Raw genomic sequence first — 13893 nt, forward strand, 5'->3', positions numbered from 1 at the left:
AGCAGTACCACACCTTGTGCCACTGTTAGTTGTCCCTGGGGAATGCCTGTGCCATGCACCCTGTGGTGTGTGGCAGGTTACCCTGGGTGGGGGAAGGGAGCCTGGGGCCAGCCAAAGGGGCCAGCAGCCTTACCTGAGGTCCTGGGGGCCTCTTGGGGATGCTGCAGTAGCAATCCTGCTGCTTGGATCATGGTCAGCAGCTGAAGCATGGCTCTGGCTGGCCAGGCTCTGGTTTTGGGTGGCATGCATTGCCCTCATGTGCACCACTCTGCCTATTTTGGGCACAGGTTTTTTTGACCTCGGGATCTCTCAAGGTCAAACTGTCCGACGCTGCTACCTTGCAGCACAGACAACAATTGAATGTGCAGTATATGGTGCCACAGACACGTCTGCAGCACCACATACCACAGAGCCACGCTCGTCTGGACACAGCCATAGTGTCCAGGAAGTATGGCATCCTAGAAGACAGTCTGGGCGAGGCAGCAGAAACTTCCTGGTATGGCAAGATGGCAACAAGGCTAGGCCCCAGATCCTTGGGAGGGCAGTTGTATGACTGTTACTTCATTCTTTATATCAGTTCTTGTAAATGATAAAGTGTTGTTTCCACACCACAAGCCTCATCAAGATACTACAGAGTGTGTGCAGCAGTTCACTTGTCCTGAGCCAGCTTAATTGCTGTTTTACACACAAGCTATAGTGCTCATCATCCAGTAGCTACTATGACGGTGAGAGGTTAAGACAGGGCTCAGCCCTTCCTGCTTGCTGGGGCTAAAGAGAAGTAGCGGCCATCTTGGGACCCATTGGAAAACAGTATCTGCATGCATTTATTTCTCCACACTTTTCTTCCAAAGAACAAAAATCACCTTCCCTTCTGAAAACATTCCCCCTACACTTTTGAAAGGCTGATTCTGGGGGGAGAAAGGTACATGTGATATTCAAGTAAATATGGTAAATTCAACATGGAATTCCTTGTGTAGAAATGTGATTGTCATGCAAACAATTAAATATTTAGAAATGTCCTACTTGTAGAGTGCATATCGATTTAGCTTGTAAGTGGGAAGTACAGTTGATAGAATCTCTTGCCAATCATCTGTAAAGAGTAGAGAGATCATCCACCACTTCCACGGAGCAGAAAGTGAGGAAGGAGAATTAACCCTAACTAAAACTAAACAAATACAAGGGAAAGCCAAGCCTGAAAAGAGAACACATTTTCATGTATTTATCTTAATTGTGTCACAGTTAGCCACAGAAGACTCTTCAGGTATAAACAAAGCACTTAATACACTGGGGCCTTCTTTGTCTACTGACTAATCTTACTTTTTGTTTTATTGTTTGTTTTTTTTAAAAGCAATTAGTATAATTTGTCAGCCCATTTCATTTTTTATTTCTGCAAATACAGTAAATGCTGTGGTTCTGCCTTATCCATCAGATTCTCTATATCACAAGACCAGGGTTGGTAATCCATTGTGGATTGCTCCTTCAGGCACAAGCTACAGTGCCCAGCCAATAGGTACTGCAGCTGTGAGAAGGTTAACACCAGTAACACAGGTGTAATCCATTGTGGCATAAAGAAATGAATGTGCTTTTGTTGGAATACATCATCCCTGTTGTCAGAAATGTGGATACGTTTCTTTGTGTGATATTGCACTTCAATCTGAAATCTTGTTTATCAGAACTGGACAGAAAAGCCATTCTAACCCCTGGAAAACAAGCAGTGCTCATGAAATAACATTATAAAACATCTCTTGGTTTTGAAAGAGGGAGCCCATGAATCTTGCTGGGGAAATGTAAATTAAATGCATAGTATTAAAAGTAGTTTGTAGCAGTTTTTGAGAGGTCATACTCATAGACAGTATTAATGTGAAGTGCTATACCTAAGACTGTACTCTCATAGCTCTTTACCTTTGCATGGACATGGGATATCAGCCAGCTATGGGATACTGGCATTTCTTCTCCAGGATGAATAGTTCTTTACAGGGAGGGAGGGAGTTAGCCAAGGTGGGGCAGGGCCTGAGAGCCTGAAAATTCCTTGGACTGTTCCGCTAAGTGGTACTAGCTGCTATTGAGAAAATTCTGCCAAGGAGGAAGAGAGAGCGAGCTCTGGAGTAGCTTTCACAAATATATAAAAATGGATTGCCTCTTAGCAGCCTCAATAGTGGCCTCATTTCCAACAGTCTCAGACAACATTAAAACCCCTTGGAATTATTCAGCAGTCAAGACTGAGGATCTGGCTCTGTAAGCTTACTGGATGAATTGTACAGGAGGGTCTTGATTGAAATCAGGTAGAGGGCTGTAGTTAAAGAGGCATGTTCTTACTTAAATGAGCATTTTCTCAAGAAGATCAATGTGAGTTGGAGAAGGTGATTTTTAAATTGCCTTTTCTAATTTTGTCAGAGAAAATGCAGGCTCAGGAATGTGAAAATCATTCTACAACTTAATAGCTTTGCTGTCTTGCACATATTTAAGTGGATACAGAACATTTTCCTCAGAGAAAAGATTTCTTGGAACTCTTTTTTTTCCTCAGAATAAAAAATGGAATCACGCACTTGCTTTTATCAGGTTAAGCGTCCAAAATATGTTTGATTATTTGAGTATTTCTGGTCATTTATCAGTTTGCCCTTTTCTTCTGTTTGTTTTTCACATTCTTCTCATTTAAATTAAACTCAATATGTGGAAGAATTTATTAGACTAAATACAATAATGGCATGAATGATGAAAGTCCTAGATATGCTTGTAGCACGTTGATCAAAATATAGGTGCTTATTAGTAAAGTAACGTAAGTAATTTGGCATTCAAAGGGTATGTAAAATGACTGAAACCGTTTTGATGTTCTGCAGGAACCAAATGTATTTCTGGTCTAAGCATTTAATCTGATAGGTGTCTGCTTAAACCCAAAATGGATTTTAGCGCCTGAAGTGATAGAGACAGCACAGGCCTAAGTTAAATAAGGAGTCCAGTTTTATTTTACAGTCTCTTGCTAGTTTTTTCCTGCTATATCCAACTTGTAATATAGCCATGCTTAGTGTCTGAATGGTAAATGAATGTAAGTTACATGACATTTGCCACTAATTCTTTTCTGTTTCAGATCAATGTACACACAGTATAACATTTTACATTTCCACTCACTACATTTATGACTCTGGTCCACAGACATCTCTCAGTGTTGCACCTTTTTTCTGTATTTTTCATTTGGCTAACTTTAGTCAATGCATGTACTCATGGAAAGGGAGTAGACAAATGGATATTGATCATTAAAACAAAGGTTCCTAAATGTCAATACAGATACATCCACTGGAATCAAATCAATAGGTCTGAAATTATATTCTGGACAAGCTAACCCCTCATCTGACCAACTAATATTGCTCCTTTTCTGGGTGAAATTCAATATCGGGGCAATGTCTATGCAATGTCTATGCAAACCATTTAAAAGGGCTGCACAGGGTATCAGTCCACTGAGCAGTACAAGCTTGATGGCATACTTCCTGCATGCCAAATACACTGCCCTGGAGGATTCTAATACAAATGAATTGAGAAGGGAAACATATATATGGATATGATCACCCTGGCTGCCACCACTATTCAAGTCTATAGTCTATAATGGGGGTTTGTCAAACTTTTGCCACTGCATGTCATCCCCCCTGGCAATAAATAGATGTGGCGAAGGAACTAGACAGAAAAAGGCAAGTACTGGGACCTTGCCGGGGGGTGATCTCTTCTGCTGCAGCAGAGAGAATAAATTAAATGCAAGAGGCAATAGGACCATAGAGAAGCCTCCTCCTCTGATGTGACTAGATTGTGCTGCCATGGGATGGATAGAGTCTCTTCAAGGGCAGGATCTAGCCTGCAGGCTGTAGGTTGCTGATCTGGGTCTATAATGATAGCAGTAATGAAGGACATGGGTGGTAAAGTAGCTTCATGTCCAGTCCAGTGCAGTCAGAGTTGATTTTACTTCCTTAACTGAGATTCCAAGTGGATGGAATGAATTTTGCCCTGTTAGCATATCAATTTAATCAAGTCTTCCAAAAGAGGTATATGTGTTTAACATACTGCATAAAAATATTTAAAAGTATATATTGTCTCCTGTGCTATCAAATCCCAATATATATTCCCACTCCAACTTCTCCCAGGATATAACGACAATGATGGATATCATGTATTTAGCAATATATTGTTCTAAAGGTTAAGGCAATTTGCAATGTGATTTGAGATATCTTCATTCTCCCTTTGCCACTAATAGAGACAACACCAGATCAACACAGTTCCCACCTGTGAGGCTCATCAGAGTTCATGAAAGCTGTACAGACAAGTATCTTGTAGGGTAAATCAAGGATGATCATTTCTTATGATTAGAGAAGGAGCAATCCAGTGATTGGAAAGCATGAAGAAACCATTGCGTCTAGATGCAACATAAGTAAAAAATTATCAAAAGTTTCTTCTATAGACAACAAAACTAGAAGTGGTTTGAAACCCTAAACTTCTTTAACAGTAACACGGCTTTGTATCACAATATAGCAAAGACACTAAGGACATGTCCCCACAAGTGCACACATGTAGTGTTTGCAGGTGTTTGCCACACTGCTAATTGGCAATGTGTGTTCCCCAAAGCCAGAGTCTGCCCAGCTGCCAGGGAGGCTTTGCATGCCTAGATTGCCACTGGTGGAGGCAATTTCCACATGCCAGAGTATGTGTGAAGGGGCATTCCCTGGGGACAAGTAGCAGCGGCACATCTATGTGCCACTACTCTTTGTCCCCAGGGAAACACACATGCGCTCTCATCTGGATGTGCCCTAAGAGTATGAGAGCAATTCCTAATAATTTGAATGTAATTTGGGAAATGCTAACCCTGACTGAGAACAGCAAATACATATTCCTTATTAAACTCCAAATAACCCAAAATGTGCATGCAGAGGTTTAACTTTGGGCCTAGCTGTGGGCTGCTTTTCTATAGAATCTGTGCTTGGCTTCTGTTTTGTTTTATAGAATGCTACAAATGTTGTCCGAGGTCTGGAGGTTTCAAACCAAAGCCAATGTAAAGGTTTTTCCCAGTGTGAAGCATTTTCTCTGGCTGCTTTAGCTGGAATGAGTTCATTTTTCAATAATGTTATATCTCTCAGTTCCACAGTTGTTGCTGATTATGAGCCTGTCAATTGGTTCAACAGAGAAACACAGAAAACAAGAGCAAGCCACTACCTTAGCTGTACGTGTCAGTAAGATCTTTCAGGAAAAGCACTGCTGCAGTCATTTTGGCTACAGTGCATAGCAAATGATGCATCCCTAAGAATCCTCCTTAGAGAAACAAATTTACCAGCTTTGCTTTTGAATAAAAGCAATCTTTAAATAGGAAATTGTTGTATTTATTCATTATTTCTTTCAAATAAGTATCATTGTCATTCTGTTTCTTTTCTGGTGCCTAGCTTCTGTCTGAACAAGAGGAAACTGGAGTTTAAAACAAGCTAGAGGAGGTTTTAAAGAGTGGATAGCTCATTATGTCACAGAGGTATCAACTACATGCATTTTGCAGTAAGTCTAATATTCCTTTTTTAAATTTGATTTTGCTTTCTAAACCTCACTGAAATGTGTTAGGATCCAGGCCGAGAACTCCTATATAAAGGCCACCCTGAATTCTATATGGTTTTGCCAATAATAGTGTTATCAACGTTCTCTTTGGAATAGTGGTACATGGGTATTGCATTTGGTCCCTTAAAGTTTTGAAGCATGACTTCCCTATCTTATTGACTGAAATAATTCTACTAATATTTTCTCACATAGTTTTGGGGAAGTAATCTGGTCCCTGAAATATTCTGTCCAGAGTTTTAAGATTACATTACAGACTGCACTACAGACTTCAATAGCTTTGGACATGGTATGAGGCCAAGTCTACAGAACTATGATAAAACAAATTAGAGTACCTTCTAAACAACTACCTAAACAGAGAAGCTATGATTTCACATTAAAGTTTGGACTTGCTTTTGAAAGGTAAGAAATATTCAAGTAAGTTTCCTTATTTTTAACTGTGCCTCTTTATTGTAGACATTGACCTTGGGGAAAGAAAAAAAAGCAAGCAAACCTTATTTTATTAATGGAAGAACTACGTGCCTCATTTTAGGTGCTAAATGAGATTTTAGTTTTTGTTCTGAGCAAAATGTAAGGAGAATTTAATTTATCAATAGCATTGTTACAATGGCTATTAATCTTGGTTTTCCATTTAATCTAGAAGAAACTATATGCAAATATAGAATGATTTTTAAAATGACTTTGAAAGGTAATTTGGGGTAATTCTTTGCATATGCATAGGTTACTTTTTCATTTGGCCTAGTCCAGTCTTGAAATGTATCTCCAAGTTCCAAACTGTAGGCCCTATTAAGTACTATAAGGGTTTAAAGTGCTAGTTTGTATTTTGTGTTATATTTGCATTGAGTGAAATGCACTAAAATCAATGAAAATTTTGCCACTAATTTCAATGAAAGTAGAACCTGCCAAGTTTCAAGAAGATCGGTGCAGGGTTTGGGGATAACTGTACCCCAAATTCTTGAAAGCCAAACTCATGCCACGGCTGTGTGTTACAACACAGGGGGGTGAAAACTGCAGGAGTGGTAGCTCGTACTGAGCCCACAAAGTCTGCAAAGTTTCAAGGAGATCGGTGCAGGGGCTTGGGGGGAACTGTACGTCAAGCTGCAGACAAGCAAAATCCATGCCAAGGGTGACACACTGTGCTCTAAGGTGCAGCGGGGTGACAGCTGCAGGGATGGTGGCCCCTGCTGAGGCCACGATGCCTGCCAACTGTCAAGGAGATCAGTGCAGGGGGGTTCTGGGGCCCTGCACCCCTAGCTGCTGACAGGCAAGACTCATGCCATGACTGGGTCGGTCTTGGGGCAGTTGATTGTCTGTACTGATTCTTTCCTCTCCTTAGCCTGGTTTTGTAGGTGCTAACTGATGCTCGTTAAGTCCTTATGTAGTAGCTAGGTCCTGTGTATTGAGCTGGTCCCTGAGTGAACCATGATTGATTGGTAACTGGGAACACAGCAGCTTAGCAGCCAGGCCTGCAGCAGTCTCCCCCCGCCCCAAGACAGACAGTCAGTCCCACAAGCACCCATGGTACGAGTTTTGCTTGTCCGCAGCTTGAGGGGCAGTTTCCCCCAAGCCCCTGTGCCAATCTTCTTGAAACTTGGCAGGCTTTGTGGCCCCAGTAAGACCTACCATTCCTGCAGTTTTCACCCTGCTATGTTGTAACGTCTAGACGTGAAATGAGTTTTGCTTTCAAGAATTTGGGGTACAGTTTCCCCCAAACCCCTGCACCAATGTTCTTGAATATTGACAGACTTCATCCTCTCTGCAGAGTCTACCAACCCTAAAAATTTTATCCAAATCAGACAAAACTCCCCAAAGTTATAGATATTTTATTGTTTCCCCATTTTACCCTATAGCCGGATCTCCAAGGCGGCTCCAAGGCGGCTCCAAAGCTCTTCAGAAGCTCCAAACCACTTCAGGAAGCCTAACGAGGCAGTGCTTCAACCCGGATGTGCTGCTTTGGACCCCGGAGCATCCGAAGCTTCTCCAGATCCGAAGCTCTGTCCAAAGCGTCGCACAGCCCTAGTATCTAGGTAGGACAATACAGTAATCAACAGGATTCTTGTTATATGAACAGTCACAGGTTTAAGACCCAAATTTACAGTCAACTAGTCTATGTTACCAGTGCATATTATTTGAGGTACCTGCATGCAACACAAAATGTTATACCAATCAATCATTCTGATTTTGGTGATTTACAGATCTTCGGGCCAGAAGCAACCACTATGATCACCTAGTCTGACCTCTTGCATAATAAACTTTACAGTTATTTCTTCATTTAGTCCAACAGCTTGTTGTTCAGTTAGAGCTTATCTAGGTATTCTGCTTCAGTTCACAGAAACTCAGACTCAGTCAGCTCGGTTTCTCAGGAATTTTTCTGATTTGTAGATAAGAATTAATCTATTAAAACTGTTATTACAATGTTTTGATACCTCATGGTAACCTCCACTTTGGAATGGTCTGTCTCATATCCTAAGAATATTCTAAAAAGCCGAATTTAAATTAAAATAAGAAATCCACTTTTGATTTATAAATTTATATTCATCAAAGAGTTTATGTTGCCATCATGCACCACTGTGCGCATAATACAATTCCACTGCTTGAATTATTGGCAGATTCAGCCACTTGGGAGATTTCCATGATGTACATTGTGGTCTTGGTGGCTTTTCAAATTGTCTGTGTTCTGAAATCTTATTTTATTCAGGCATGTATAAGACTCTGTATAACACAGTACAGTACTATATATTATAGTACCATGTATAACATTATGAACACCAGGATAAATTAAGAACTCAAAAGTAAGTTTCAGAGTTAGCAGATTCCAGTGTTCATATCCTATTCATCAGCTACAGTGTCATAGAATTACCAGACACAGCTACCATTTATATCTGGCTGGAAGAAGAGAATTCTTTGCAGGGTACAGCTGTAAGCAACATATTCCTTTCACTGAGATCATTTGAATGCCAATTGAAATTATTATATGCATATGGGTTTAAGTCTTATTCCTCACACCTATGATTTACTTACCTTTCTGAATGTAGTAAAACAAGTATAAATTTTCATTAACCCACACCACCTATCACCACCTGGAGTTGTCAAGCATGTGGAAAGGAGCTCAAACAAAAGTGGCAGTTGATCTATTTCTACTGTAGCTGAAAAATCCCATTAAGGGGGCTACTTTTCTAGGTGAGAAAATTGGTGTTTGCTCTTGTAATAGTGATGGTAAGTAGGTATATCTTTCAGTATTTTGCTTCTTTCTAAATAGCCATCTTTTGCATAAATGTAGTTCATATAATCATAATGATAATGTTCAAAGTTATAGAAAGATTGTCTCTGCTGTGCCAAACAGAAGGCAATAAAATGTTTATACCCACAGATGTAGGAGACAGAAAGCAGCATAAGGAAAGAGAGGCTTTGGGGGGGTGGAGTGGGGGGGCAGGAGAGAGACAGGAAATATTAGGACATGGATAAAGAGGAGAGAAGACCAGTGACTAAGGGATGAAGCATCCAAAAGCCTGACTCTGGCTTCCTCCCACAAGTAGTTTCAATGATTTTTTTTGAGACACGAATGAAACATTTACTGTTCTGGCTCCAATATTCTTTTTCTGCATAAAAGTGATAAAGGAGTTGTTCCTGAATGGATTCTGGGTCCATCTGCCATCTTCTATTACACTAATCCCTTTACCTTCAGGCCTCAGGCCAGATATAATGCAGAGAGGGCACTGGTGGATAACCTCCAGGTAGCCAATAAAAGAAGACAAACATTCATGGTAATGCTGTTTTGCATATTAGCAGCATTTGACACAACTGGTGATGAGGTCACGACTAGATTTGACACGTCTAGGAGGCCTGGCAGGGATATGCAGAACTGTTTATCATTCATTCATTGCACTCAGCCCAGTCTCAGATTATGATGGACAGTCACACTTGTATCTGAAACTCCACTGACTTCAGTCCTATCCTGCTTCTAATGTATTGCTTCTCACTCCGTGCCTTGCTGCATCAACTGATGGCAGAGCTGAGAAATTCTCAAGAGCTCTACTAAGGAAATTTGATTAGGACATTCCTCTTTGGACTTCCCTGCTTCCAGTTATCAGAATAAGTTGGAAAACATAGGTAGGCAACAACAAAGAGAGATTTATTTTGGAAAGTGCTGAGTGTTGCCAAAGTCCCATGTCTGTGGGTGATCCAATGACTCCATGGGCTAGAGGTTGCCAAATCCTCACTTAGGAGATGGCTTTTGATAGACCATGAAGGCCCATGCAGTGTCATGTCTGGCACTGTAAAATGCTTCAGAGGCCTTCCTCAAGAGATGTATTAACTATTTTAGTTGTTTTTACCATTTACTTTATTCATCATCTATGACAGGGCTACCCAATTTCTAAGTGGCTGGGGGCCATGGGCATCTCAGCCACACACCTAGAGCAGCACATCAGGAATGTCATGTAGGCTGCATGCCATGCAATGTGAGCCCCTCCCCCACTCCCCATGCTGCAGCACATGGGCCATGACACATTGTGCAAGACCCCATGCCCTGCCACTGCACCATGTGGACTCTCCCCATCCCTGTACTGCCATACCACACAGGCTCTGACATACTACAAGAGGCCCTGATGCTCCCCAGGGTCCCAGTGTGTAGATATACTGCACCACATAGGCCCCTCTGGACTAGGTGGCTACTTCTCTATGAATCACAATGCATAGTGCAGTCCTGCCATGCACCCCTCCTCCCCTGCTATGTAGTGAATGACTCCTGCTGCACTGCACTGGCATACCTGCTGAATGGTGTTCTGGGTCCCCCCCAAACCCTCTGACCACGGGCTACCTCAGCTCCACTGAGGCTGCACTTCTTCACCCTGCCCCAGGAGTGGAAGCAGGCAGTGTAAGCTGGAGGAGAGAATGGGAGCAATGAGACTCTAGTGGCAGCAGTAAGTAAGGAAATGGGGGACTGACATCCAGAACAGGAGCACTGGCTCTGTGGTTTAAGCCCCCAGAGGCTGTATGCAGCCCATGGGCCAACAGCTGGACAGTACTGATCTAGGAAAATACAACATTTCTTAACAACTTTTACTGTGATTACTACTTCTTTTTTAAGAGGTAATGCTACCTCAGTTAATGTGAATTAATTATGCCAGTAAACCATGAATCAGACAGTAAAATAAACTTCTCTTTGATGATTTCCTGTTTGCAGTTATACTTTGAGACTTACTGGGTAGACCATTTTTAATCCATTTACTGTTCACCATATTAATTTTGAATAGTTCTAATTGCTTAAGCAAAATGCAGCATGATACTAAGTCAAATGCCTTAATAGCATTACTTTTATCAGCAAAATGTGCAATCTTATCAGAAAGATACATTAGATTGACATGATCTATTGTCCATAAACCCAGGTTTATTAACAATGATTATATAAACCAGCTATGATTCTTTAGTAACCAAGTCCCTTTGCAGCTGTTCCATCATTTTGTCTGGGTTTATTTGTCTGGTTCTCTTGCTTTACTTTTATTCAATAATGACATATCATTAGCTTTCTTCCAATGCCATTTGTGGAATGCCTTTTATTTCCTAATACACGTGCAAAACTACTTACTGCCCTTAACTGTGCTGACCACAAATTTCCCCTTGTGTCCTTTTTTCTTCCCTTATCAATTTTTTACAGCCCCTAGTTTTTGATTGATATTCATTACTATGACCTTTCCCTTTCCTCCACTTGTTATATATTGTTTTCTTATTATAGATAAGGGAAATTATGTTTAATCTGTTAAACTTCGGTTGTAGGTAAGACTGTGAAGGATTTTTTTAGTGTCCTAGGTGGGGAATGAAATGCATTTAAAAATGGCAAAATGTGATTACATCACATAACTTAACTCTTTGAAATCCTGATTGAAAAGAAATGTGTATATTTTATTGCCAAATTGCTAAGTAAGTAGATATGAAGAATCTTAATTTCCTTCGCTTTGTCATTGACTTTCTTCATTTATGAGCAACCTTATCTGTAATTTAGCAGTTTTTGTTAATAATTTCCTGTTGTGCTTTTAATGATGTTGGGTTCCCTTTAATGTCTTTGTAGTTAACGTATAATGATATTCTGAAGCAAGCATACATTTACTCATGTTTAACAGAAGAATTGAATACAGCCTTAAACAAAATAAGGCTACCATATTCCATATTCTTATTTTGCATGCACCAGAGGCAAGCACGGGAGACCTTATCCAGGAGAGCCAGACTCTGCACAGGTGGCAGGGATAGAAAAGATGTTATTAAATAAAGTATTGCAGTAGTGCCCTTGTAGCTTTAGATTTGGTTCAAGCATCAGCTGTGCTAGGTGCTGTACAGCCACAGAACCAAGAGCCCTTCCATTCTCCAAAGTGCCTTGGATGTTATTCTCCAGAAGCTACACCTTTGGACCCCATTCTTGCTCCCTTTCCGATGCTTAGCAAGGCAAGGACAATTAGGTGTGTATAACCGAAGGGGTTGGGAGGAGGTCGGAGTACCATGCAAAGAGGAGAAAGGAGGTGTTTTCTCTGTCCCAAAACACCTTCCTCCCCCTTGCCTGCTAGGCTCTGGCGGGCAGGGAAAGGACCGGGATTCAGGGTCTGGCTGGTTCAGCTGGGCTGGCAGGCTGCTCTCCCACCCTTTGCTGGTGGCACCGCTCAGGCCAGGTACATCTGGCACAGGTGGCAGAGAGCAGCTGCCAACCTGATTGCAAACCATGGGGAGCAATGCGCTGAGCAGGGTAGTGGCAGATGCAGCATCACCAGCAAAAGACGGACATCGGGCTAGGACCCTTGCCCTCCTGCCGGGTACAGAGCCTCTAATAAGCACTAGCTCCTGTCCCTCTTGAATCTGCCCATGCAGCTAAGTAGGTGGTGCATGGAGCACAGCTGCAGCTAGGGTGGCTTTGTGCTGAGCAATCAGAGCAGCAGGTTCACAGGATCAGAGCCTGGACAAAGCCTTGCTTTGCTCCCAGTCACCCCAAGTGCCTTTTGGCAAGGAGCAGTGCCTGATGACCTGGGGGCTTTGACCCCTGCAGGTGCAGGCAGGGCAACCAGGGGTGCAAACTCAAAGACAACTCACTGCAGCCTGCGCTGGGGAATGGGAACAAGAACATCTGTGTAGTGTCTGGGAGGTTGATATATTTCCCTCAGAGGGAGGAGGGAGAAGAGGTCCACCCCCCGCTCCTCTCCATGCTCCCCAGTCCTTGTCTCAATCATTGGCAGGGTGATTTTAAAGGAACACGAATGGATATTTTAAACAAGGGCACCCCCTGCCCCGAAACTGGCTTTCCTGCTCCCTCGCCATCTACTGAATTTTAAGAAACCAGTTTTCAGGATAATGGTTTTGTGACCGTTTTCCCTCCAGGCCTCTGTAGAGCTATTTGGCCACAGGCTGCGGAAAGTCTAAGAGCTGCTGGCCTAGCTGAGCCTGTAGCAGAGCAGCTCCAGTGCTCCTACATTTCCATCAGTCATGTAAACCACATTTGTAGCATTTGTTTTTTTGGGTGTGTTCAACAGGTGGCTACCTGGGAATATCTGTGGTTTCCCCCTTGTCCCCATTCTCTCCCATCTTGAGAGGTGGAGGGAAGACAATGGGGAGGACTGCAGTATGGGAGGCACAAGTTTTAGTCAGCTGTTAAATGGGGGCTGAGGAACTGGCTAAAGGAGGAAGACCAATTGCCTCTAGGGCAGTAGTTCCCAAACTGTGGGTCGTGATCCCAAATGGGGTTGCAACATCAGCAGAGTGGGTTACGGGGGTGGGGAGCCGAGAGGGGCCATGTTGAGGAAATGGGGCCATAAATGGGGTCATGCTGAGGCAAAGTTTGGGAAGCACTGCTCCAGGGCCTGTTGTGCTGCTCTTGCCCAGCAGATGAGCGAGCCTGTCCGCCGCAGCCATGGGGGCCCCTGCAAGAGGGCTGGAGGTGCGCGGGGTGCAGGCCCCCGTGGTGTGCACAGCGGGGGCTGAGGAACCTTGCCAGGGGCAGGTGGCAGGTTGCTGGTAAGATGGAGGAGGCTGAGGGAGATTCAGAGGAAGGGTGTAGGGGAGGCAGGACGGTGGAGAGAAGAACTGCAGATGTGGGGGAGCTGAGGAGATGGGGAAGGAGTTGGGAGGTTTGAGGATGAAGGGTAGCTGGCAGGTCGGCAGGGCCTGGGGAGGGGGCCGCTGAGGATGGGTGAAGGGGAGCAGAGGTTTGTGGACAGAAGGAAGCAGGCGAGCTGGTCGGAAGGGGAACAGGGCCGGGGGGTGGGGAGAGAGGGACCGACCTCTGCGGGGAAAGTGGGGAGGAGGGAGCTAGGGGAAAGGTGCGGGGAGATGAGCACGGGG

This window comes from Alligator sinensis, unplaced genomic scaffold, assembly GCF_000455745.1.
Source record: "Alligator sinensis unplaced genomic scaffold, ASM45574v1 scaffold788_1, whole genome shotgun sequence".
In the NCBI taxonomy this organism is placed as follows: Eukaryota; Metazoa; Chordata; order Crocodylia; family Alligatoridae; genus Alligator; species Alligator sinensis.